The sequence below is a fragment of the Notothenia rossii genome, assembly GCF_949606895.1.
Source record: "Notothenia rossii genome assembly, chromosome: 6".
Lineage (NCBI taxonomy): Eukaryota > Metazoa > Chordata > Actinopteri > Perciformes > Nototheniidae > Notothenia > Notothenia rossii.
Window position 1 is genome coordinate 58,553,013 of NC_136909.1, and position 25,033 is coordinate 58,578,045.

General features: G+C 39.9%; 1 long non-coding RNA gene across 1 annotated transcript; it reads right to left on the reverse strand.

Moving 5' to 3' along the window:
* Window positions 1-685: 685 nt before the first annotated feature.
* Window positions 686-19,734, reverse strand: LOC307042451. The gene is made up of 3 exons (XR_013809125.1): window positions 19,558-19,734; window positions 1,070-1,297; window positions 686-889 (listed from the first exon to the last, which is right to left on the reverse strand). It is a non-coding gene; the product is annotated as an uncharacterized lncRNA (long non-coding RNA).
* Window positions 19,735-25,033: the final 5,299 nt, after the last annotated feature.

Here is a 25,033-nt window from a genome sequence, read left to right on the forward strand (position 1 = left end):
TATCCATAGATCTCTTCATGTTGCTCTCAAAGTGCACCAGATTGATGCTTTTAACTTCAATATTTAAAAAAAAATCTTCCCGAGACCCCACTAGAGGAGGTTAGGTCCCCCCCACTTAAATCATGTTCACATGGATAGGATACTAAATACATTTGCACACATCTTGTGTCCATATCTTTCTGCCACAACCATGCACGTGCGTGCGTGCATGCGCGAGTCATGGCAAGATATCTGGATTAAGAGGTTGCTTTTTCTTTGCACAGCATGAAAGAAAGGCCAAATTAATGGGCTGTGATTTTTGTTTTTTTAAGCAGTTCAATAATTTGTACGGCCCTCGGAGGATGTTGTAAAAATTGAAAGGAAAAAGGTTCCCCACCCCTGCTGTAAATAATAATAAAAACCCTTGATTTATAACTTAACATCTCTGTCTCCTATTGATCAGAGTATATTATAAAGAATAGCCAGTTAATTGAAGCATTATAGCGCAGGCCTTTGTCAGATGGTATATTACGCTGTTTTTTTTCTGCTTCGAATAGTTCTCTCTTTTTTCACCATACGTGTGTTTGCATCCCTGTATCTATCTATCAATCAATCAATGTTTATTTGTGTAAATTGAAAAAATACCACATTTACAGCATAGGTAGACAAAATGTTTGGAAATGCATGTGTATGCGAACACATAGTGCGAACACACTATGATTGTGAGTAATTGTATTGATCGTCATCAAAATGAGGCCACTCAAAACCTTTGTAAATTCCTCCTCCTTCTTCTGGGAACTGTCTTCTGATGGCAGACACAACACATGAGGGTAAGGGCTTCCTAATGTGCCTGCCTAGAACTCCATAGGCCCAGCGGATGACCTGCCTGTAAGCTGTGTAGCGGTATTGCCTGGGGATAGGGACACAATATCTACAGGTAAAGTTGATAGCCTTGTTAACATCATCAACAAGTGTTATATAGTATATAATCTACAGGTTCTGGGTTTTGAAACCTGCTAAACACTCGGGGTCAATAGCAACTGTATTATCTTTAATAGTATTTATCTTTTTAATTGTAATCTAAACATACTCATGTCTGCTGGCCTGAAGCGGGCCATGCTCCTGCCTGAAGTTCATGTAGGCTATCTCTAGCACAAAGAGATTCAGACAGCATGCTTCAAAGCCTGGGTGCAGTGTCAGGCATGTTATGTCTGGTCTGGGGGTGAGGTTCTCCACCAGGGCCCAGAAGGGATCCACCTCCCTGCAGCACATGCTCTCCACAGCTGAGGTCATGGGCTGGCATTCCCCACACAAGCACCTACAAAACAAAACGTTTATCAGGAAACCGTATTACATCTCTCTCCCCCCTTCGCTGCTCTCTCCCTCCCCTCCGGTACACAGCACCGTAAGACGTAGTGTGGATTTGCATTAGGTAACGCGAGATACGGCTGATACTTGCGCATTAGTTTCTGTTATGGACAGTGTTGGGGTGTAACGCGTTACAAAAGTAACGGAGTTACAGTAATATATATTTTGTTGCTGTAACGAAGTAATGTAACGCATTACTAATGAAATGTGGGTAATATATTACCCTTTACAATGCTCAGTAACGCAGTTACAACACATTTTAACCCGAAATTAAATGGTGTTTTGTTTTTTAAGAATGTACTAACATAGCGAGACATTCCGACACCGGACAAATTGTGCGGGTAGATTAGTAAACCTGGTGTTTACCCTTTAGGCTTCGCGTCGAGATCTTCGGGGAAATTGAACGTTATGCAACCATTCAAAAAAGAGAACGTAGCGAAAAATACAAATAACAAATTGTGTCAGGTGCGCGTGACCTGCTCCGCTGCGCGTGCATCATTTCCAAAGTGCTTCCACAGCAGTGACACACATCTGATCTGTGGATAATCATTTATACGAAAATGGTTAAAGCAACCATCACTAAACGCCAGCAACACTGCATCTACTGCAGACAGTAGCAACAGGTCAGATGCGGACATCACGTTACCCTCCGTTGTGGACACTAGCTTACTCCCGCCTGACTCGCCGGCCCCGGAGCAGCAGTCTTCGTCGCCCGAAACTACGCCGCCCCTCTGCGGCCCACAGGTGCCAGGTATATTTAAACAACTACCCGCCTGTACAGTGGGGTAAGGTGGACATTTTGCAGCTTGTGGTATAAAAATAGACAATGGCTAGAATATTCATGTGAAAATAGTACCATATTCTGACATGCCTGTAGAAATGTTGGGTCAAAAATAATGCATACAATAGCACAGATGCCTTCACCACGAATGGCTACAAAAATATCTCATATCCCAAACTTATTATCAACGAGCTGATGTTGCAGCTGAAATGTTCTCCAGGTCACAAAGTCAACCTCACATGATGATGTGATACCAGTTTTCAAGCACAGTAAATATTCTCTTCCCAGCGTATATGATGGGACCAAGGTGATGATGTAGTAGGCTACATGGTTTTAATAATACTTTTGCCTTTCAATGTTTGCCATTTCAAACCATGAGCATGGTTTGAATAATATTTGCCTTGATTTACAATATGTTAACCTTCATTATAGTCCTTGACAACGGTCTGTACTGCTGTATTAACAACGTGTCACATGTTAAGAATTTACAATCAGAATGGAGTATTCAACTAAGCCGTGTAATGCAAGTTGTTAGTAGCCTTAAAGACCCAGTGAAGTGCATGTTTTTGCACCAAAATGAAATGGCAGTTTCATTCCTTACATATCATTGTGCCTGTTCATGGCTAAAATAATTTTTAATAATTCATAATTAATGAATTAATGAATTATTAATTTTGCCGTCTGAGCCTAACGGAAGTTGCAGACGATAGTGGCTGTGACGTCACAAGATGTACCCAGTTGCGATTGTAAACATGGCGGAGACTTTGGAAAGTGATTTCTAGTGTGAGAGAAATGATTGATTTGGACAGCTTTTCGGACAGGATAGATGAGGAAAGTGATCAATTTGGTGCACTTTGAGGGCAACATTAAGAGATTTATGGATACAGCTCTCAACACTCATATGAAACATATATTTCAATAATCAAAAAACATTGGAAGGATTTTTTAACCTATTTTATACAACTAATATTACATAGATGGAAATGTTTGTTTACATAGATGACCAAACCCACTGAGATAACTTAGGCTACAGTTTACCTCCCTGAGCTGACGTTATCTCTCTCAGTCCCACACACTCTACCTCTCCTTATGTTGAAACAGCTAATCTCCGTTAGCTCCGAGCTAGCACCAGATGCTAACGACAACCCTGTAACTCTCTCAGTCTCTCTTTCTCTCTCTCTCGAATCGACAAGTGGCCTTTATTTATCATGATCAATCAAAGAATCTACGAAACAATGACACCAGCCAGGCTCACCTTCATCTTTTGGGAACAGAAACATCGCCACTTCGGCAGACTTGACATTACTACAGCCAGCGGCAATGCATCGTTTCCCCTGTGTTTTTCATCCCTCTTTCTTCACTGTCGCCTCCATTGTCAGGTTTTCTCGATTGGCAATCACTTCCAGTCGACTCCGACACACTTTCCAGGAAAATACTAGCTCAAAAACGTTGAGAAATTCGACTTTGAAAAAGAGAAAAAATGAACGGTGGTGAATGTAAACAGTGCAGCGGCGTCCATCTCGTGAAGTCACGCAGTAGATCGCAAGCCACGCCCACGAAGGCGAAGGTCGACTGCAGATTTCCCCGGCAAATTCAAAACTCGTCAAATTCGTTGCTATTCCAACATCTTTTGATATGGGTTCCAATGGACAATTTTGGTCATTACTATACGTATTAGCATAACAGATCATGCACAGGTGCACACTTCACAGGGTCTTTAAGGGCCTACACAGTTGTTATGCTATACCACATTGCCCTTCACTGGATGCATAATGAGCTGCACTAAACTACATTTTAGCATTTAAAATACCTAGCTATTCTTTTGCGGTTATTTTGGTGAAAGTAACTAAAAAGTAACTAAAGCAGTGTAACTCATTACATTTCAGAGACAGTAATATTGTAATGTAACTTATTACTTTCAAAAGAGAGTAATAAGTCATATGTAATATATTACATTTTGGAAGTAACTTGCCCAACACTGGTTATGGATCAGTATCAACAGTCCTGCCAGTAACGTTACTATATTATCAATTCTACTTTAGTTATAGCCTGATATATAATAGCTAACTTTACAATGTTGTGATGTGACGTTAGGTAACATTCTGTAGCTAACGCCGGTCACTCACCAAGATAGCTGCCCAGTTCTCCACTGGTTCTCCTCACACCACAGCTCAATTTCTCTCCGATGGCCGTTATTTCTTCTAATCCTTGGCTGCTCCTGGTCTCTTGGACGCCTAGCAGGCTCATAATTATAAGGTTGTGGTCCGTCATATGCATTCGAATATTCATGTTCAACTTATTCTGCGTCTTCTGTGTCGAAACTAGCATTGGGATCCATGTTTATTAATACGTTACACCGGCTGCTCTCCCCCTTGTGTCCCCCGTGTTACGTCACACGCGGGAGGTCACGTGCCGAGGCTTTTTTATGCGGAAATGAACATTTCTTACAAAAACGACGCCAGATGTCACTGTAGTGTATATTTCTGTATTATTTTTTGAAAATCTAGTGTATTCATCATTTTCCTACACATTTATTCACAGGTGTCTTTAACCTGGAAGTTGCACTTTAAGGGCAGCCAACACAAACGAATGCCGGGCTTCCATGAGCGTCAAATCCCGCCGCAGATGGGAATACATTGCAATCAGTTGAAAGCTATTTGCGTCCCTTTATGAAGCTGAAGGAGCCTAGGAGCGTCACAACTGCACGCCACGGGACCCTGACCAAACGTCGCTCCTGGACGATTATGGAGTGAGAGTGCGTTGTTTTTTACTAACAGTAACCAACTAATAATTTTCATAAAGTGCATATTTATTCCAAACTCACAATATATATATGTAATAAAACATAATGCACAATGGTACACAGTATCCAAAGTCTGTAAAGGACAAACCTAACTTTAAAACATTTTCAATGTGTGACTTGAAAGATAAGTTCTGATCAATAATAACACCTAGATATGTGTATGTAGTGACCCTTTCAATGTCAATGTCAGTCCCTTGAACAGTACAAACGTTGGGGAGAAAATAAGTTAACTTTGTGCCATTTGAGAATATCATGAGTTTGGAGTTGTCTGCATTTAATACTAACTTGAGTTGAGATAAATGGGATGGAATAACATCAAAGGCATACTGGAGGAAATCAAGACTTTGCTCTATAGAAGAGGATGAACAATAAATAACGATAATGACCCGGAAATGAATTTCAGCGCGCCATTTTGAAGGACATCTAATTTCTCTAAATGCACTTCGAAGACCGAGCATCGAGCATCGAGGAGGCTCTCTGGAGGAGCTCTAACTGATGAGACACTAGCCTCATCCCAATACCCCTCCTCGACTCCTCCTTTCCCTCACTCGCGTCCCTTCCTTGCATCTCAGCTCCACCTCCGTAAGATGCGAGCGAGAGACACGAGGAGGTGAAGCGAGGACAGAGGAGTCCTCAGGTATTAATTGGGATGTCCTCGTTCACTCAAACATCACTCTTAAACGACGTCTGTTAATGATGACATGTGCACAGCTGTATCCCCTCTCATCGGGCTTAACTGAATAACTCTTTAGAACCGGCCCATTTCTGGTTAAATATTTATTTAAATGAATGAATCTTTCTCTTGTTAGTCACGGAATTCAATGTATGATGGTTGGTCCTGCTTTTGTGTTCCGTTTTGGTGTAAAATGTAGCCTACATTTAAATAAATATATAATTATAGTAATGTGAAAGCCTTTTAGAAATGAATTGCACATAATAATTCCCAGCACTTATACATTTATGTGACGCTTTTCCAATCATCTTCCAGTTGTCTGTTTTCCTCTGTTGAAATCGACCAGCTGTGAAGGTGGGGGCGGGGCTTTTATACGCGAGTAGTGAAAACACTTCCGCTTAGTCTGCTCGCGTGTATCCTCCCTTCCGGTTGCGTTCGTATAGTCAGTTTAGCTTAGGAACCTTCCTAACCGAGTGAAATGACTGGAAGTCCCTCAGTGGCAGCCATGATAAGTGCCGTTCGAATTCTCTAGAATGATAGGAAAGGAGGTTTCAAACTTCCTTTATAACCTCCTTTAGCTTAGGAACCACTGGACCTCCCTAACCGAAAGGAGAGGAGAAAATGCTGCCCCACAATGCGTTGCAGCCGCAGCATTTGACGTCACACAACAGTCGGCCGTTCACGGACACAAACGATTATGACGGAGAAATTATATCATGAAAGTTACGGTGCTTATTAAGCATTTTAAAACGTATGTGGTAAATTGCCAAAGTGCTTTCTTTTGAACGTTCATCAGTATTATAATCAAATAAGTCAAATAGTATCAGCCTCCCATCGACTTTTTAAAATACTGATGTGTTTATTCAAAAACCATACTAGCACACAAGCCTGTTTTTTGTGTTTTCAGTGTTTTCGGTGTTTCTGTGTGTCGGTGTTTCAGTGTTTCAGTGTTTTTGTGTTTTTGTGTTTCTGTGTTTTTATGTTTCTGTGTTTTCTGTGTTTCTGTGTTTCTATGTTTCTGTGGTTCTATGTTTCTGTGTTTCTGTGTGTCGGTGTTTCAGTGTTTTTGTGTTTCTGTGTTTCTGTGTTTTCTGTGTTTCTGTGTTTCTGTGTCTCTGTGGTTCTGTGTTTCAGTGTTTCGGTGTTTCTGTGTTTCTGTGGTTCGGTGTCTCTGTGTTTCGGTGTTTCTGTGTGTCGGTCTTTCAGTGTTTCTGTGTTTTTTCAGTGTTTCAGTGGTTTCAGTGTCTTCTGTGTTTCTGTGTTTCCATGTTTCTGTGTTTCTGTGGGGGTATAATACGCACGTTTCAATACACATGTATCATACATCTTCACTGTTACCCTCCCCTTGTTATAATGAAGACAACAGTGCATGTGAAGGACTGTAATACACATGTATCAGACACGCTCCCCTTGCTATAATGAAGACAACGGTTTCTAAAATGTAAAAAACACTTTCTTTTTAAATTTTCCTTTACATTTTAATTTTTTCACACAGAAAATCAATAGTTATACTGATTGTAACATCCCCAGGACCGTCTCCAGCTTAGAATTCCCCAGATTACTGGAAATATCATGATGGAGTTTTTTCACTTCAGTCAAAATATTCATGTGTATGCTGTTTTTGACACAAAGATGCATTACATCTACAAACAGAGCATACAATGAGAGCACATAATACACTTTTGATGTTTGTTTCATTTCTTCGGTAATGTTACAGAATGTTTCGGAAAATGAAGATTCCAGGACAACTTTAAACGTTTCGTTTACAATCGTTTCCCAATGACCAGGAATAGTACTGCCAGAACGAACGATATCCAAAATGTCTTCTAGTTTACAAACTTCAGCCATTCTGTTTACACGGGGATCACTATTCACTCTGTTTTCAATCGTCTTCATCACCACACTTATTAAAAGGGTATTGACTACATTCTGATCAATATATACCGAGCGTTTTGCATAGTAGTTCCCCATTTTTATTTTACTTTAAAGAAAAAGTCAGTGGATCGAAAAAGAAAAAATCCCTGGCTTCAATCAACCGCAGGTTATTAGTCTTCTTCTTCTCCATCCAACTTGGCATGGATCTTTTCAAGTCTCTCTTTGAGGCGTCTACAATTTTTGAGATTGTGCAGAAAAGCCTCCGAAGCGCCTTGGATCCTCCAATCATCCGTGAACATTTCTTTATCAATAAGAGTCTGGTCGATCTCAGTAATGAAGTCGGTGAGCCAGAGTCTTTTCGTTAACGCGTTGTAATTGTTTCTGAAGAAAAAATCGGGCATGTCATTCAGACAATCGTGTTGCCTCTGGCCGGGGTGACTGACTCGGCCTCCGTTGCATATTTCTTCTCTGTACCGATGTATCACCCTCTCCACAATATAAACCAACACTGATTTCACTGTGTCCATAAACAGAGAGGTCTTGGCCCAAAGAGCAAAATAAGCAGCAGTAGTACTGCAAGATTCGGGTGTTCAGAATGGTGGTGATGATGGTAGTCCAGGAGTTTGTTCCTGGCTGCAACTCGCGGGGGGAGACTTGGTTTTTCTCAGATCCATAGCTAGTTTTCAAACTGTCGTCTTAGTGGGGTCCTTAGTTTTAGATGCTTTGCTGAGTGGAGGGAGGGACTTATTGCGTTGAGTGGGGGGAGTCATCTGTCGAATTGAGAGTTTTTTTCACCAGTATAATGTCCCTCGCTGTTTGAGTCTTTTTTTTTAAAGTTATTTTTCATCTATCATTTTCAACCAAGCAGCAAGAGTTCAAATTTAAGAATAAGTAATAGTTTGTCACGATTTTTACGATAGTCAGAGCGCAATGTCACATCCTAAAGACAGCTTGAACTGGATAAATGGTTAGTCTTCAAAATGTTGCATGTTAGTATATCTGGCCAATTGGTTTAGACCAGGGGTGGGGAACCTTTTTCCTCCCGAGGGCCATTTCAATTTTTTCAACATCCTCCGAGGGCCGTACAAATTATTGACCTCTGCTTAAAAAAACTAAAATCAGAGCCCATTCATTTGGCCTTTCTTTCATGCTGTGCAAAGAAAAGCAACCTCTTAATCCAGATATCGTACCATGACTCGCGCATGCATGCACGTGCATGGTGTGGCATGAAAACCACAACAGAAAGATATGGACACAAGATGTGTGCAAATGTATTTAGTTTCATATCAATGTGGACATGATTTAAGTGGGGGGGTACCTCACACCCTCTAGGGGGGTCCGGGGGGCATGCTCCCCGGGAAGATTGGTTTTTAAATATTGAAGTTAAAAGCATCAATCTGGTGCACTTTGAGAGCAACATGAAGAGATCTATGGATACATCTCTCAACATCCATATGAAACAGAACTGTAAGCAGATTTTCTTTTTCTTTATGGATATTTTACAAATCACTCCCTTTTTAACTGTATTCTTCTTTATTAATAACAACTTTGTTTTACTGTCATACAGTATTTTATACCTGTTTACTTTAGTGTCTTATTCTTTTATAACTATAATGAGTTTTTTCTGTGTTTTTGTGTTTCTGTGCTTCCGCGTTTCTGTGTTTCTGTGGGGGTATAATACACACGTTTCAATACACTTGTATCATACATCTTCCCTGTTACCCTCCCCTTGCTATAATGAAGACAACAGTTTTTAAAATGTAAAAACTTTTTTTTTTTGTATCTTCTATTTACATTTTTATTTTTTCACACACAAATTCAATAGTTATACTGATTGTAACATCCCCAGGACCGTCTCCTGCTAGAATTCCCCAGATTACTGGAAATATCATGGAGTTTTTTCACTTCAGTCAAAATATTCATGTGTATGCTGTTTTTGACACAAAGATGCATTACATCTACAAACAGAGCATACAATGAGAGCACATGGTACACTTTTGGTGTTTGTTTCATTTCTTCGGTAATGTTACAGAATGTTTCGGAAAATGAAGATTCTAGGACCACTTTAACTGTTTCGTTTACAATACTATTACTATACATGAAAGCAAAAATAAAACACATTTTCATTTGTTTTGGTTGTTTAATTGAAAACAAAACATTCACCCCATTTTCAGAAAAACATATTACATTTTACCAAGTTAATGTCGTAGTGCATACAAGGTAATAGACTTAACAATTTGCACTGCTGTTTCTCTCCGCCTTTCATTTACAGTGATCAGTTTATCGTTCAATTCACATTGCCCAAGTAGATGTTTAGGGGTCTCTTGGAAGTAAACGAATGCATTTTTTATATCAGATAAATGCATTAACATCACTTGCAAATTCTCTATCCTTTCACCCGCAACGATTATAATCTGCTTTGCTTGCTCTTCGGTTTCACCATTATTAGCTCTGAATGTAATCCTTTCTGGGGCTTCTTGTGCTTCTTGTGGTCTGTTGAATACCTGTCATAGGATTTGTTTAGCTTTAAGGACAGGTACCATATAATTGTTTTCAAAAGCTTTGTCTATGTCGTCACACGTTTTGGCATATCCTTCGATGTAATGGCAACCGACACTAGAATAGAGATCCTCCAACAGTCTTTTAATACATGCTTTGGCACTGTCTCCAATTTGGGCAATTCCGTAGTATCGTGCTTTTTCTCTCATTATATTGAAGCAAAGCTCTGCCATTGCTTTTGGTATTTGTTCAACACATTCGCAACAGTCGGTTAGCGGTAGCTGATCTATAAGATTATTATGATTCGGTAATGGGTCTACAACACCATCCTCTATAGTTAGTTGACATTTCTGCACTTTGTTCCTTTTTCTTTTCACCTTCCTTCTTTTTGTCTTTTTCGTTTTCCATCCTATGGTCCCTTTTCTTTTCATTCGCATTCTGCGTTTGCTTTTCATTTTTCTTCTCCTTTTCATTTTTCTTTTTCTTTTTCTTCGGTTTTCTTTACTTTTGCTTTTCTTATCTGCTAAATGTCGTTTGCGATCTTGGTGAGTGGTATGAGATATATTGTTTCTATAGAGGTTATCTATAATACCATCTTTTAAAGAAAGATATTCTTCATATGTCATGTTATCATAGTCCTCTTTTGTCCTAAAGACCTTACATGGATATGATATAGAGGAGAGCTCTTCTTCGGGAACATCCTCTGCCCTACTTCGTAACATCCATTCATTAAGCCCATATACGTTATCCTGGTGATAATAAGGGTAGGCTACATCAGACTTGGTTTTTCTCAGATCCATAGCTAGTTTTCAAACTGTCGTCTTAGTGGGGTCCTTAGTTTTATATGCTTTGCTGAGTGGAGGGAGGGACTTATTGCGTTGAATTGGGGGAGTCATCTGTAGAATTGAGAGTTTTTTCACCAGTATAATGTCCCTCACTGTTTGAGTCTTTTTTTTTTTAAAGTTATTTTTCATCTATCAATTTCAACCAGGCAGCAAGAGGTCAAATTTAAGAATAAGTAATAGTTTGTCACCATTTTACGAGAAATAGTCAGAGCGCAATGTCACATCTTAAACACAGCTTGAACTGGATAAATGGTTAGTCTTCAAACATACCGTACGTTCTGCATGTTAGTATATCTGGCCAATTGGTTTAGACCCTACTGCCCTAGACGCATGCTCTCAATAGGGAAGTCACGCTTTGGGAAGAGGTGTTTCATTTCACAGATCCACCTTGATTCTTGTTGTGCTGGCTGAAGGAAGAGGGACGGGGGAGGAAAATTCAGAGGATGAAGAAGCAGAAAAATAACTTGTTTTGTAAAACGGGCAGCACGTCAGTTTCAAGGAAGAGATGACACCGTGTTTATGCATGACATGTTAAGAGCTACCAAAACATAGTAAACATCGCAATTATTCCCAAAACAAACTGGGAATGGGGACATCGATAACATATTTTAATGTTTAATTTTCTTCAGGGCTACCGTAGTGCACATTGATGAACACTTTAAAAGAAATATAATGCTTACAAGTGTAAATGAGCCTGATTTTAGCTCTGAGCTCATTTCCATCTATAGTCCCGTCACATACAGCATATAAGAACATGACATTTATATATATACATACAGAGAAAAATAAATACATGATATGCAGAAAGAGCATGAGCAGCATATTCAAGGATGGTACAGTGGTGGTATGACTGTGGCTTTCTGTCAAACACCTGGATAGCTCTCTTGAACAGCTGTTCTATGGGTTTCAGGTGTGTGGCACAAGCAAATGACCAGTTTGTAAAACAGTATTCAATGTGGGATAGAATCATACAGTGGAGGTATGACTTTGCAGCATTGACAGTTAAGAAAAAGGTCTAATTTGTTTTAAAATGTTGCAAGTTGAATTTCATGGTATTGGATACTTTCTGGATATGTTTCTTAAAAAGTCAAGTGCGAGTCCAATATGACACTCCCTGTTCAAGATACTTGCACTGGGAGACTAGTTCTATTTCTGCTCCATTTAAAAATACATTGGATCCTTCGATCCTTAAAACTAGAACACTGATGGCTGGCTTATGCTACAAACGTCATCACCTTTTAACAAGAGTAAGTATATAAAACGTTATTTTGTATATTTTACACATCAGCAGAAACAGAGAGAGATGGCAGGACACTGTGTTTTAGAAAGAACCCCTCCCCCCCTGCGTCAGCAAACGGCTTGTGCGGTAATACCATCGTCCAGATGGTCCGCTTTTAGTTTCCCAGACGGTGCTCGTCAGGACTCTTTTCACTTCTGGCGACGGGGGGATATTTCCTTCTTCTTCCTCCACATTGAGGGGTAACGGTGAAAACTCTTCTCTGATCTCGCTTTTTGTTTGCGTTTCTTTGCTTTTTGTTGCAAATATCTTGTACACCGCTGGTTTCACAGTATTTTCTTGATGCACTACTTCTTCCGATACAATGGTTGCGTGGAGATCTCTGGAAGACACCAGAGTTAACACAGCCCAATCTGTTGAGGTCAACGTCGCTTTAACACTGTGGGGTCCATACGTTTCTCCATTCTTCAGATTGTAGAAATGCAGTTCATTCGCCATATAGTTGAATACGTATCCCCAAACATGTTCATTTTCCAGAAGCCATTTTTCTTCAAGATCTTCGACCGGAGGTGTTTGAACACGGCACAGATACTGCATCCGTTTCTTGACTGGCGCTCCGGACGGATGGCGGTAAGTTGTCACAGGCGTCTCGCTGATTAAACCCATATCGAGGCGTCTCCTGGCCATTTTTTCTTTTTGGAGAGATGACTTGATGATTGGAAATGACTGGCTTTTTATCTGCACGGGGTTCTTTTTTTTATCTCACTCCACCCCCTCGGTCTTCTGACATCACATAATTGGGGCGGGCCCTTCTGTCACTTTTATGCATACTAATGTGATGGAAGCGGCATTTTGTTTTAATAGACTTGGGGGCGGGCCCACCTGTCACTTTTTATGCATACTAATGTGATTGAAACATTTTTTATGATACACCATAAGGCGCAACAGTGGGGGCTTTTCACACCTGTGAATACACATCAACCCCCTCCTATCGACGGATCTCACACCTACTTAGGATATCACACCTACTTGAGATCTCACACCTCGAAGAAAGGGAGGCGGGACTTAGCTCATTAGCATAAGTAGGTAGAGGTGTGACCTGTCACAGCACCTGTCACCCTCTATGCATACTAATGAGATGAAAGCGGGATGAATCTTACTACTCAGATGAACAGATCGCCCACTGGGCTTTCAACTAAAGACACAGCCACGCAAAAACTGCGGCATGTGTACGGCTCCTTATGGGTACTGCAATTTCTCAAGTGCCGGAGCGGCGTTCTGGCTTTCTGGTGCTCTCTGTCAAAACTGCACCCCTGTCAGACACGTTAGGCTCGTGTTGTGTTCAAGGACCCTAATCTTGGCCAGGAAAAATAGGCACTCGCTTTTTTTATTTTTTTGCGGTCTATATTTCTTCAATTTTTTTTTTTTTTTGCGTGTGTTTATAAATTACCTCGAGGGCCGTACCAAATGGTCTCGCGGGCCGTATACGGCCCCGAGGCCGGAGGTTCCCCACCCCTGGTTTAGACCCTACTGCCCTAGACGCATGCTCTCAATAGGGAAGTCACGCTTTGGGAAGAGGTGTTTCATTTCACAGATCCACCTTGATTCTTGTTGTGCTGGCTGAAGGAAGAGGGACGGGGGAGGAAAATTCAGAGGATGAAGAAACAGAAAAATAACTTGTTTTGTAAAACGGACAGCACGTCAGTTTCAAGGAAAAGATGACACCGTGTTTATACATGACATGCAACATATCTTGAAGCCCTACAACCACAAAAAAAAAAAGGTACAAGTATATTGTGTTAAAAATATGGCAAAAAGTCGTAATATTGTATAATGTATTGTTTCATCGAAACAGTGTTAAAATCACAAACTTGCCTTTTAGAGTCGCAGTCTTTTACAAAAATTCTGTTTTGTTAAGAGCTACCAAAACATAGTAAATATCGCAATTATTCCCAAAACAAACTGGGAATGGGGACATCAATAAGATATTTTAATGTTTAATTTTCTTCAGGGCTACCATAGTGCACATTGATGAACACTTTAAAAAAAAAGTGTAAATGAGCCGGATTTTAGCTTTGAGCTAATTTCCATCTATAGTCCCGTCACATACAGCATAAGAACATGACATTTATATATATACAGCAAAAATAAATACATGATATGCAAAAAGAGCATGAGCAGCATACAAGCATTTACCACATGGCAGTACAATGTAGCAGCTATGATATATAAAGTGCAAGATAAGATAAAAGCGCTACATAAAGTGCAAGAGGAGATACCCCTGTGTTAAAGTGCATTTATTTAGCGGTGATTACACGTCTGTTTGTTGCTCTACCATTCTTTAAGTTGAACTTTAAAACTATTGAGAGTGGGAAAATCCCGTATCTCAGTTGGGGGGCTATTCCACAATGAGCTGCCTTTAATGGAGAGGACATTTTGTCCAAAGGTGGTCCGTCTGTGGTGGACTTCACAGTCTCCTCTGGTTTCTGACCTGGTGCTGCGTCCAGTGTGTTTTCTGTGGATGAATTCTCCCAAGGGGAGGGGGGCCAGCCCATGTAAATATTATTTAAAAAACACATACTTTTAAAAGACTTAAAATTGTCAAAAACTCAAGACATTGTGATTTTCAAGGATGGTACAGTGGTGGTATGACTGTGGCTTTCTGTCAAACACCTGGATAGCTCTCTTGAACAGCTGTTCTATGGGTTTCAGGTGTCTGGCACAAGCAAACGACCAGTTTGTAAAACAGTATTCAATGTGGGATAGAATCATACAGTGGAGGTATGACTTTGCAGCATTGACAGTTAAGAAAAGGTCTAATTTGTTTAAAATGTTGCAAGTTGAATTTCATGGTATTGGATACTTTCTTGATATGTTTCTTAAAAGTCAAGTTCGAGTCCAATATGACACTCCCTGTTCAAGATACTTGAACTGGGAGACTAGTTCTATTTCTGCTCCATTTAAAAATACATTGGATCCTTCGATTTTGATTGATCGTTTACTGAACATCGTCGTTTGCATCAACATGCATACTGTTTTTGTTGTACTCATACTGTCAATACGTAGATTGTGTTATATAGCTTTAGATAGAATGTTTTTTCTTCCTCTTTGCATAATTTGCATCCACAATCCTTTACCAGTAGGTGTTTCCACAGTCCTTGCGGTTTTCCAATTTTTCAACTAATTGGGAGCTACTGTAAGCTATTTGTATTTACATTTTAGCACATTACTTCCTGCAGTGATCCAGAAAGTATTGTGTTTGGGCTTTTTATTGTGAAAGGGAGAACACTACTCAGAGCAGACATAATTTCATAGAGAAAGCAAGTCCTATAGGGAGCCAATTTAAATGCTAATGTCGTCTTTATTTTACATCCATTACAAATTTGTGCAATCAACTACTTCATTATGATAAGTTGTCTACAGCCACTTTAAATGCAATCAAATGTATATTTCTAAGTTCTTACAACTTAAAACATCTTTACGTACAAATGACTGTATATTGAATATATTTCTGTACCCAGTGTTGAACAGGACCCAAACCTTTGAGAGATGAAAAAGGACACATCTGCTTTAATCAACTGCCAAGTAGTCAAGTCTGCATTTGTGTCTGTTCATTTGTGAAACGTGGAATTCGGTTTCTTTTTAATGACCTCGGTGGATTTTGGCTATTTTTCTCTTGCCAAGATACTTTTAGACACACTTTGAGGTATGCAAAACCTTAAAACTAGAACACTGATGGCTGGCTTACGCTGCAAACTTCATCGCCTTTTAACAAGAGAGTAAGTATATAAAACGTTATTTTGTATATTTTACACATCAGCAGAAACAGAGAGAGATGGCAGGAAGGGGGGAGACAGTCTCCCCCACCTTTACAGACACTGGCCATAGTAAGAGGAAAGTGTGACAGTAAGGGAGTGTGTGCAGACTAACTTAATCAACACTCTTGACTAGGAAGGCAAAAGGTGCTTTATTTGTTCTGATCGGACCGAATCCGCATACTCTGTCTGAAATAACTGGAGAGTTACTTTTGTTAGAGCTTTCAGAGCTTTCTGAACTTATTTCTTAGCAGCACTGGGCATTTTTGTGTTGTATTGTATACAGTTGAAAGTGCACAGATAAACAGTCAAGCATGGGCGGTAAAAATGTGTCTCCTCAGGCTCTCTAATACACACACAGTCATCTCTCAAACGAGGTGCCTGCCTGCTTTCCAGGACTTTTACAGCCTCTGGCCGACTGCAGGGCCATGGGGTGTTAAGACAGGCATCTATAGCTCAGGAGTGAAGGTCCACACACACACACACACACACACACACACACACACACACACACACACACACACACACACACACACACACACACACACACACACACACACACACACACACACACACACACACACACACACACACACACACACACACACACACACACACACACACACACACACACACACACACACACACACACACACACACACACACACACACACACACACACACACACACACACACACACACACACACACACACACACACACACACACACACACACACACACACACACACACACACACACACACACACACACACGTGGGGCGGGCCCACCTGTCACTTTTTATGCATACTAATGTGATTGAAACATTTTTTATTACACACCATAAGGCGCAACAGTGGGGGGCTTTTCACACCTGTGAATACACATCACCCCCCTCCTATCGACGGATCTCACACCTACTTGAGATCTCACACCTCGATCAAAGGGGAGGCGGGACTTAGCTCATTTGCATAATGGGGGAAGTGTGACCTGTCACTTTTTTATGCATACTAATGTGATGGAAGCGGAATGAATATAACTACTTACATACTGTATGTTAAATGGATATATCCGCCTTCTTTCATTTATCTTTCCATTCCCACAACAATATACATAAAGAAATGGCATATTTTGGACATAGTTCGAATGGTGATTAACCATGATTAATTAATTGTTAAACTGTGATTAATCTGATAAAAAAATGTAATCGTTTGACAGCCTTAATAATAATATAATAAATATAATAGGAGTTCAAATATTTCTGGGTCTTGTTCTCAAGTGAGGGGACAATGGAACGTGAGATGGGCCAGAGAATCGCAGCAGCAGTGGCTTTCTGATGAAGATTAAATAAAGTGCTTGATTGTGGAAAAATGTAAAACCAACGTTAAAAGTGAGATATTCGAATTCATTTAATAAATATGCAAAACCGTCTCTCGAAGATCACACAATGGACACTTGTTTGAAAAGCAGGATTAATAACAGAAATGAAAACATTGGAGGCGATAGCAACCAGTGCAGAGAGTCAGTCCTTGGGCATCTTTTATGATTAAAAAGGACCCTTGACTTAAAATGGAAAACAAGACATGGCAAAATACATAAACATAACTAACACATTTGACGAGACACAACACGTTCCTCTCAAAAATTCATGAAAAAGCAGTCGCAAAACCGTTGTGTGATTACTTAAAAAACAATGATTTATTTGAAGATTCTCAGTCTTGCTTTAGAACACATCATAGCACAGAGACAGCTCTGGTTAAAGTCACAAATGACCTTCTCATTCAGACAAAGGACTTGTCTCTATTCTTGTCTTGCTCAATCTCAGTGTTGCATTTGATACTATCGACCATGGTATCCTATTGCAAAGACTAGAGCACTTAGTTGGCATAAAGGGAACTGCTTTAGGCTGGTTTAGGTCCTATCTATCTGAACGGTCTCAGTTTGTGTGTGTCAGCGATGAATCTTCCATGCAAACCAAAGTGAGCCGTAGAGTGCCACAGGGCACAGTGCTTGGACCTAATTTGTTCACATATTCTTCTGTTAGGCAATATTATAAGGAATCATTCTGTAAATGTCCATTGTTCCGAATGATACTCAACTATATTTATCCACCAAGCCTGATGAATCCAATCATCTAAATACAATTCAAGACTCCTTCAAGGACTTAAAAATGTGGATGACCTCATAGCCACGGGAAGTCATTTTTCTCAGGGGGTGCTGCCAAAAGTGGGGAGGGGGGCCGCTTAAAAAAGAAAAAAGGGCCGGCCCGGCTGTCAGCGATATGAGCCGCATAAATTGTTTGTTAAAGGCGAGACACGGCAGGCAAAAACATTGTTTTTCATGCACTGGTAAATTTTGAGATTTTGTGCTATTTTGATTCCATAATATGTTTTCTTTCAGGCTTTTGGAAGGAAAACGTACGAAATACATATTTAAGTGTTTATTTTACTATAGTTTGTCTATTTGCGTCTGTATATTTCTCCTAAATTCACCAAAAGTTAGCATTCTAACATAACATAAAGTACCGCGACAACTGTTTGCACCATGTCAACAGAGATAATCGTTGGAAAGCTCCGTCTCTCCTGCACAATCTCATTGGATCCAAATATGGTCATTTCCTTTGTAAGGAGCAACCAATCGTGAAAGTACAAAGGGGTCTTAAACCAAGAAACAAAATCTCATTGGCTGGTGTCAACTTCTGACAACGTGATTCGTTCAGATGTGTCACGTGGTGTGCTAAAACACTTCCTGGTTATCTTTCCGCTAGAAATTTAAATCTCAAAAGGGCAAAAGAATGGCGAAACACACAGTTCACAGAGAAGACAACAACAATTGTCACTTGCACGAAGCAAGGTTATACAAAAAACAAATGACCCCGAACATGAAATACCTTCACGGAGTGCGTCGAGGCGCAAGCTGTCATCCAAAGAACAGGAGGGTTTAGCTAGAGCCACACTGCAATCTTTAAAGGTCGTTTTCTCAAAATGAGTTTTTTCTCCTACTCTGAGTCCGAAATGTCCACTTCATTTGCACTTACATACACCAAACCTTCCAGTTATATTCCTATCAATATTATGAAGGCTTTTACAGAAGGGTTTGTTCATATGTCATTCATAGCCTGAATGATATAAGATGTTATACCTAAAAAAAAAAAAAAAACATGGCGAAAATTGATATTTTAGGGCTGTTGACAGTATTTTCTGATTTATGGAGTGTTAAAAGAGATATCCAAAATCCCTTCTGTAAAAGCTTAAGATGCTAATATGACTACAAAATGAAACAAGAATTTTGAACCTGGCTTTATCCAAATATGCGCATATTTAATTAGATAATGGATAATTTGCATATTCAGAAAACTTGTAATACAAGAAACAATTGCCTTATTTTAGGTAGTTAACTGGATACATTTCTAGCTGATATCTTGAAGTAAAAAAAAAGTACCGTATTCACCTGGGGTGTCTCGCCTTAACTGTTAGGCTTAATAAACCATTATAGACCTACATCACTTAGCAACAGCTGCACATGCCCACATGCTAACTATGGGTCTTACAAACCTACATAACATTATGAATAGTCAGAAAATATTATTTACAATATTAATAAAACTATGAATTCAATTTTAACTGATTGACAAGGCAAAACACTGCACAGCGGCAGCAGCATTAAAGGAAAATATCGTCTTACCTTGTGTTGGGGCTTCACAAAACTCTAAATGTAGCCTTCCTCTCTGGGGTGGCACTAATGAAGACCCTCATTAGAGCAGTTAATCCACATTGTCCAAAATGTTACTTTGGACATGCATCAAAGTCAGATGTGTCAGTCTCTTCTGTGTCATATTACTCTAGTTGTAGAGGTGGTGAGCTGAGGAGTAGCTGGTGGTCCACTCTTTTTATTGGGTTGTTTGTTGGAGAAAAAAAATCCCAAATCCTTTTTTGCGCCATTCTAGAAAGTTGTCACTCTGCAGTGTGTGTGTCGCGTCAATTACGTCACTCTCCCATGACCTACGACCTAGATGACTCTGATTTTATTTATTTGGAAAATAAATTCAATACAAATATATACTATGACTATTATATGCTACTGTATACAGCTAATTTTAGTAAAATCATAACTATTTTATGTAATTTAATCATTTGTATTTAGGTGGTCACTCAGTTTTTAAAATGTACACCACTCGCCAACAGGGGGTGCTGCAGCACCCTACTTCCCGCACACCAGCTCCAACCGGGTAACTCTCGCCAGCTCAGAATCCTCGGCTCATCTCGCCAGCGTACCTCCGTGCTTCTCCGCACCTCCGCTGGTGATAAACCCTGGCCCTGGATTAAGTGGACATTTTATCCCTCTTTTTGTCTCCTTAAGGCTTTTTTGGGTTAATAAACCTTTTTTACCACATAAACTCTGTCTCCTCGTCCTGGTGTTCAGCATTGTGAGTTCAATCCTGTAAGCTCCCGGAGAGCGTAACACAAACTATCTAAAGATATATTAACTACGGATGGCATTATTTTGGCCTCCAGTGAGACTAATGAATCTTGCTGTTATATTTGATCAGGATTTATCTTTTAACGCCCACATAAAATCAATCTCAAGGATTCGCCTTCTTCCATCTACGTAACATTGCAAAAATCAGGCATATCTTGCCTCAAAACAATGCAGAGAAACTAGTCCATGCATTTGTTACTTCAAGGCTGGATTATTGTAACTCTTTATTATCAGGGTGTACCAAGAAGTCAGTTAAGTCGCTTCAGCTGATTCAAATTGCTGCAGCTCGTGTACTAACAAGAGTTAGGAAAAGGGACCACATTACTCCTGTTCTGGCTGCCTTACACTGGCTCCCTATAGAACACAGGATATAATTTAAAATTCTTCTTCTCGCCTACAAAGCCCTTAATGGGCAGGCGCCATCTTACCTTAAAGAACTCATTATACCCTACTGTCCTACTAGGGCATTGCGTTCCAAGAATGCACGGTTGTTGGTTGTTCCTAGAGTCTCTAAAAGTACAATGGGAGCCAGACAATTTGGGCGGCAGACAGCCTATCCATTTTTAAGAGTACGCTTAAGACCTTCCTTTTTGATAAAGCTTATAGTTGATAAAATAATCCACTACGAGTGCATTGATGTAGGCACGCTGTGCCTCTTCACCTATACATTACATTACATGTTATTTGTTAGACGCTTTTATCCAAAGCGACTTACATACTCAGTGCTGTGGACAATCCCCACAGGAGCAATTTGGGGTGAAATGTCTTGCCCAGGGACACAACGACATGCTGACTGCAGTGGGGTTTGAACCTGTGACCCCCTGATCCCAAAACCAAGGTTCTAACCACTGCGCCACACGCTTCCCCACATATATCTTAGTTCTTACTCTACTCACCGTGTAGACGGTGGAAGCAGGGAGACGCATATATACGTGCTTTGATCCCTGCAGAGCACTGCATTTGAGCATTTCAATCAGGAGAGACGGTTTTGATGATGAAGGGAGGCGTGTGGCGCAGTGGATAGTGCATTGGTATTTGGATCAGGGGAGCACAGGTTCAAACCCCACTGCAGTCAGCATCTCGTTGTGTCCCTGGGCAAGACACTTCACCCCAATTTGTTCCTGTGGGGATTGCCCACAGTATTGAGTATGTAAGTCGCTTTGGATAAAAGCGTCTAACATGTAATGTAATGATGTAAAAATACATATTTATTGCCAGGAATACACAAATGAATGTAATGGAGTTTTGGCGATTAGGCCCCGTTGTGCAGGAGTATCATCCGGGAGTGGAGAACCGATCCGATGAAATCCCCCGGGGTCTAGAAACTGGTGGTGGTGAATGGATAGTTGGGTTCGGTCAGAAGGGGAATGGCTTAGCTTGATCCTGGATTCAGAGGGACAGGAGGGGGAAAAGAGGTGGAGGAGGGTTGCTTCGATTCACCTGAAATGACAACTTTCAGAGGGGAGAGCAGATTTAAAAGGTTTGGCGGGGCGCTATGATAGGCTTGTGAGAATAGAGTGAAGTGATTGGTTAAGCTGGGGAGTGACGTCCCAGATCACTTATTGAGAGGAGAGAGAGTAGTAACATGGAAATAGTAAATGAATGAGTAAAGAAGGTCTTCCTGGTTGAACTTGTGCTGAGCTTCATTTAAAATTATTTTAAAGAATTTAGTTTAACCTCCCCTTAAAGCACTTTTAATTGCATTTATACATACTGTTATAATGCCTGAGACACTAGAACCAGGGATGCTGCATTACCATGAAACAGAGTATATGTAAGACAATCCATTATTCAGAGTTCAAAGTTATTTAATCTAGATCACGTTCTTGATCCCGCTTTAGCGAGTTATATAAAGAGATGTGCTGCAAAAATAATGTTACGCTCATTTATAAGACATTCACAAAAGCAATATAGAGTTTGTGTAAATGTATTTTGTGTTGTGTCCTCTGCCCTAAGGGTGCTTTAAGAGCAACATTTAACCAAGTTAAATTAAAATGACCTTGATTCTTTCAATGAGCTTTGAAGGTCATTGGGTTTGAATCTCAAGATTCAACACATACAACTAGCCTCGATTAAAAGTCGTAAATGTAACATGATATCTAAAATTACCACTGAGTGAAATGTCTCCAGTCTCTAAACCATTATTGAATTGCTTTTATCGGCAGAAGTCATTTCATTCAGTGGTCATCCATCTTCATAATTTCATAATAAGTTGTTGCTAGTGTTGTGTGGAACTCTTATTTATTGATACACAAATCCACATCCTTTTACAGAATGAGGAGCTGGCGTTGTAGAACAGGCTCCATAATTATTTCAGAGGCTAAGTTCCCTAAGATAATACTTTTATTCCATAAACGTTAGGGCTATTAGTCATACTTCCCAGACATATGGACTATTGCCTCTGGGAATGTGTTGCACTCCCTTCTTGGCACTGATTGTTCACACATGCTCAGAGAGACACAAAGAGCATACTACCTTATTAAAGCAGAGGCTCGGCAATGACACATTTATTTTTCAAATTTGCTTTGAACATATTTATGTCTTTTTAACCAACTATTGTAGGTATACTTTGAACATTTGTAGTCACGTTGAAAAACAAAAACAACTCCAAGTATCTCTTTTGGCTTACTCTGAAAAAGTAATTCATGCTGTGAGTCATGTTATTATGTATCTGCACTCAATCAGTCAAATTTCAGTGAGGCAATATTCACATATGGAAATTTCCATATGTTATTCATAGATATGACTGTACATGTTTAGGAAGCATTTATGGACACCATTCACTAAATCTGGCATACATATATAAACAAACATAAACAGTGTCCTAATTACAGCCCATAACAAATGTGGAGCAGACAGTCCCCAAATGCAGGCGGTGCAGACTGTGAAAAGGCGTGAAAATAATTATAGTTTCTCTGCAACCATCCTCCATCATCAACAATCATCCGTCACTCAATGCCATTACACACATACGCTGAAATCCCTTTGCATCAATAGTATTGCGTTTAATTTCCGGAAACTACATAATGTCTTCATAATGTCTTTATTTTCTTTATTGGATTGCTTCTTTTAACACTTATGAGACCCAGGCCATATCCCAGCATGCTTTTAGCAGAAGGCAAGAGGAGACCCTTGAGAATTCACCTGTCCATCACAGCACTAATGCAGCTAGACAATCAATCTGCATTCATGAGATACTAATCTCTCCTGACTCCCATGTACTTCCACAGATAGACTATGTAAATTTCACACTGTGGATCCAAGAGAATTGTTCTAAATGCTCAGTAGTCGCACACAGTGGCGGCTGGTGGAATTTTCTCTAGGTAGGGCTGTGCCCCATGCAATCAATTCCAGCAAACATCCCAGTGTGACTTAATGCAAAAAAAAACAGGAGTTTTCAGTGTTAATTTACCAGTCTTAAATTTGAATGCCTCCATAAACAATGTAAGCATTTGAGACTGAGGAGGACTATGTAAAAATGTATGTATGTATGTATGTATCAGTGACATGCAGTGAGGTTCATGGCTGGTGAGGCACAGACTCTTTCAGAGTCACAAATATTATATTTTGACCTTAACCTGTTAAGCCCGAGAGACCCCGGTACTGTGGCCCTCCTGCAAACTCTTGCAGGAAACAGTGTCTGAGAGCATGTTCATTTAATAAACTATAAATGTTTTATATCCATGTAATGGGAAGAAACTCATCTAACTGACCTTTTAAAAAAAAATGTTTTTAAAACCCCACAATGCTAACGCTGAGCCTCTGAATTAGCAATGAGCGAAAAATGCTAACAGATGACTGCACCGAAATTCACTCACAAAACCTTATTATTTATCTTTGCTGCACATCCAACCCATCGTTTCACATCGTGAGGTGACACAGAATCGAGGGGTACCCTTCATTATCACTCAATTATACGAACTCTCAGACATAATAACAAGAACAGACATCAAAACATATGGCGCTAGGAGGCTAAAAACGCTAACATGGCTCACCTGTGTCGTTGTCTGGTCAAAAGTGGTCTTCAATGGCATTAAAACGATAAAAACGCTGCTGAAGTTAATCCATAGGTTAATCCAATGTGTGTCCCTTTGAAATGATTTCTGATAAGCCATGAGCAATAAACCTGCTTTTCGGTTTTCAGATGTCAGACTTAGAGACAGCTTCACTCTGGTGCAAAACTGCGTGTGCGAAGCCCCCACCTTTTTGTTTTACCATGTGTGTGAGTGGGGAGATTCCCCTTCAATTCTATTGGCTCTAACGGTCAGAAAGAGATGTCAATCACCAAAATTGAACAATGGGTTCCAGAGAAACGGTAAAACCCCCATTTCCACCCAAAACACCTCAGAGGTGGAGTTTCTTTTGCTAAACCTCTCTAAAAAGGTCAAACTTCACTTGTTTTTGCATCAATCTTAATACAGGGTACTTATTATATGTTGTACTTTGGATTCCTAAAGCTTTTAGTCTACCTTAACATCATCCAAGGGTAGTTTTCACTATAAGTAAAAAATAATTGTTGGACGGACACTATAATTTACAGTTATTTAAATGTTCAATCTGAATTTTCTTTAAAATAAAAAACATCTATATTGATTTTGACTTTTCTACATCCAACTCACAGGTTAATCATTACTTTGAGAAAAAAGATTATTAATTCAACCCCTTTAGAAGGGAAGATATG